Source organism: Lolium perenne, chromosome 5, assembly GCF_019359855.2.
Source record: "Lolium perenne isolate Kyuss_39 chromosome 5, Kyuss_2.0, whole genome shotgun sequence".
NCBI classification, from domain to species: Eukaryota; Viridiplantae; Streptophyta; class Magnoliopsida; order Poales; family Poaceae; genus Lolium; species Lolium perenne.
In genome coordinates this window covers 156,575,781-156,580,022 of record NC_067248.2, presented here as the reverse complement: position 1 = coordinate 156,580,022, position 4,242 = coordinate 156,575,781, and positions in this window count along the sequence as shown.

Genomic DNA, 4,242 nt, shown 5'->3' with positions numbered 1-4,242 from the left:
TCTCTTTAGCATCAAGAATTATATTTGGGCAACTTTCTTTCAAATAAATAACAACAAATTTCAATGCCATGTACAATTTGTATTTGTGCAGCCATGTAAATAAATAAATAAATAAAAAGTTTGAACATATAGAATCAGGGCAGGCACATGAAATCAAACTGTATATGGCCTTGTAGCATGCCAGAAAAATAAAGATAAGGAAAAAAAACAGTTAGCTTGCACGCAGGCGGGGAATTAATGAGTGTGAAGGTGAGGAAGAGATTATTTCAACTCTTTTTTGTTTGCACATTGGTGCACCTACTGTAGAAAATATATTGGTCATTAACACTGTTCAAAGTAGTTTTTTTTAACATAAACCCGATAGCCTTTCTAAGTATTTCATTAACAAAGGACAACGAAATTACAAGGGGGTGGAGCACGATCTGTTCAAAACAACTGTCTTACCACAACTTGCAGAAGAAAAAACAAGGAAAAAAACAGCAACAGAAGCAGAAACTGTAACTTTTTTGAACTCCGCCTAAACCTCCAATGATTTGGCAAAACGAAACCCCAGCAATCAATCTATTCTATTATATACTAAAAGCAAAATACGTAGGTCTAAAACAGAGACACCACGTTAATCCACTTCATCAGAATTATTTTGATGGGTAGATCTGTAATTTATGTTTACGATTTCACGACCGATTGCCTAACTTTATTGTGAAGTCCGTTTCCAACGCATATGAAGTCAATGTCTAACACATACGCTATGCAATTAATAAGTTGGGTTCAAGCTGGACAATAAATTTGCGTCAAAGAAAGAAATGGTATTATAATTTGACCCGACATGTACTGGGTACCATATAGAGAAGTACTAAGATAAGGAAAAACGAAACAAGAATACATTTACTCATTTAGATATAGTACCGTGCACAATTAGTCTAGAGACACATACCATATGGCATACATGGTGAGCAACTAAAAATCGATATATGATCCATCTCAACAAAAATCCACAGACGTATGGTTATAAAAAGAAGAATTTAATAGTAACGCAACAAAATATAATGCTTTAGTCGGACACGTCCAAAACTCCCAATGGTATCATCTCTACCGATGCATGTGTATTTGAGCGGGATATGAAAAAGATGTGAAATGTAAAGGACTGCGCCCACAAAGATTGTATGATACAAATATTAGCAATCAGGCTTAATCCACGAACTAGATTAATATAGGTCAGGGTTTTTCTCTCGATCGGTATTTTCGAAATTTTGCCACCAAACGGCTTTTCCCAATTGCCAACGAGAGCATTTGAACTAGATGAAAATTACCAGTATCTATATATCTGCTCAAATTAAATTTTGTAATTTTTTTTGGACGAGTTTGAAAATTGGTTTGACAAATCTCGAATAGTTGATGAAAAAGAAAACATTTACGTGGCATGTAAAGGGCTATGCCCTCAAAGATTGTATGATACAAATTGTAGCAGTCAGGCTAATCCATAACTAGATTAATATACATAAGGGTTTTTATTCAATCGGTATTACCAAAATTTTGCTGCAAACCGGCTTTTCCCGATTACCAGCAAGAGCATTTGAACTAGAAGAAAATATAATATGCTCAAATTTAAATTTCTTTGTAAATTTTGGACGAGCTTGAAATTGGTTTGAAAAATCTGGGACAATCTTAAGAATGGTATTTCCAAAAACCACTAATACTGGTGACCACTGTTATATGCTAATACATCGACATAAAAAAAGTTCTACGCGAAGCAATAGTGGTGCATCAACAACAACCTCTTTTTTAAAAAATACTTGTCTATCAGAATTCTATCTCTCTATCTATAAAAAAAAAACTAGCGTATGAGGACGTTCGGTTCACAAAATGAGACACCACATAAAGCTAAATCATACTAATTATTTGATAGCTAAGATTTAAGAAGAGATTACTAGTTAGTATGAGTATCAACATTCAGAAGTGAAAAATAACTGGCATACAAAATAAACATTAAAAATACTTGTACTTCTAAGCAAAATGGCGACTAGCAACCATACCTATCTATCTATCTATCTATCTATCTATCTATCTATCTATCTATCTATCTATCTATCTATCTATCTATCTATCCATTATATAGATATTAATATATTCCCTTGATATTAATATATTCCCTTTATCGAAAAAATCTATCCATTATATACCAATTAAAAAGACTAGCATATGAGAATGTCCTGTTCAGAAAATGAGACGCCACGTAAAGCTAAATCATACTAATTATTTTGATAGCTAAGATTTAAGAAGAGATTAGTAGTTAGTATGAGTATCAAAATTCAAAAGTAAAAAATAACCGGCGTACAAAATAAACGTTGAAAGTACTTGTACTTCTAAGCAAAGGTGATTAAATAATAGTTTGTAAAAAGATGATCAGACTCGATTCTGTTTGGTGTATCAGTAAGTCCGGTTTGAACAGCGTGCTATATGCACAATAGAATTTTTTTGGAGAGTTGGTAACTTGTATTTGATACAATGCATGACCTCATTAATGGCATCAATAAATGCAACAATCAGTTTCTACTTTTATCTTGCAACGAGAATGACAATTGTTCGTAGAATTAAAAAAAATGATCCATAAAATGCAGATATTACGCAAACATTATTGCTGATGCCCTGGCAATTGCGAGGGCCATGCAGCTAGTTTAGAAAACTGGACATACAGTCACCCTCAATGATTATTTTTTTCAAAATTATTACTCAGCTATTTATACAGCCATTCAGAATCTTGACACTGCCGGCTTTTGTCATTGGCCTTCTGTATATCTCATCTTTTATATGCTTTGCTTTAATCTGTTGATCTTCCTTTACCTGCTGCTACAGGTTAGATCTCGGAGTTACAACCTCCTTCATCTCGGTGATAGTGACTCCACAGCCTCTCTAGAGTATCATCACATCGCCGGCTTGCAGCATCTGGGCGACAACGGCAAGGAAGAATTTAGCTACATAGATCGAAGTCTGCATTTGACGCCGACGGGACGCGTGTTCAGCCGGGACATCAGTCCTCGAGCTGATGATATCATGCTCGAACATACACGCGGGGCCGGAGATGGAGAAGCTGGAGGATCGAACCTAGGACTTCCTTTCGTCGCTTACATTGGAGACAGCTACCGGTTACATAACTGGTCGGCGGAAGCATACCCCACCGCCGGAGACGGAAGAGGCGGTAGTACTAGCGCCCATGGCCATACATACATTGACATTCCCGCCCATTGGCAGCAATCTCCAGATTTTCTGGTAAAACAACTGAGAGAGACGGTAAATAAGATTTTTCCAGAAGAATGGTCGATAAATTGAACTACAGTTTTCGATTCCTAGAATGCTAAGTTACCAAAATGTCTGTCTTGCAGGAGAGGGAAAACACTTGGGCCGGTAGGATTTTGGAGACGACGATCGGCACGCTTCTTCCAGCGGCAGTTGTGGGCTCCCGTGACTTCTTCAGTGATGCTCCCGACATTGCCAAGCTAGCCGGCAACTTGATGCTCCCTGCTCTTCTCGGGTTCTGTTTGATAGGGATGCTTCACAAGCGGAGAGCTGGCCGCATCTTGCGGCTGGCGACCTGTGCTGGGATTGCCGCCACTACACTTGGTGTTTCATCGCAACTCTCCCACGGCATATACATCTTCATTGCTGCCGTTGCTGGTGTGGTGTTGAGTTTCATCACCCTAACGGCGTGAAAGTGCTAATGGCTCTTCGAACACGGGTAAAGCTGTTACTTAACGTAACTAGCAGGGTGGCTAGCCTCTGGTAAAGGCCACCATATTTGATGCGTTGAATGTAAGTGAAAAGTTTCTGTACTGTTTATTAGATAGCTACATTATGTAAAGGAATCAATATTTTTATATGAATCCATCCCAATGTTATGCTAAACTAGTTGAGTGTCTGTGCGCTGCTACGGATTTAGCGGTCGAAGATAACAGCGTCGAGGGCACCATGTCATCCACCTTGCCAACTAGACCACAAACTCCTTGTGGTTATTTATCCTCAAATGTCTCAGCAGATGTTGGCGGTGACTGCTTTATGTAGGGCGTACGTGAAGCACTCTGTAAGAGTTCTCTAGAACAATGAGCACTCCTGTTTCGTTTATTTGGAGTCTCGGGGTACGTGATGTTTCTAGTTTTTTTAGTATATGACCTTATTGACATGATCTTCACCCATTGTCGGATTTGTAGGTTTTGTGTGACCTTGATAGGTTCGATTACTCACATGCAT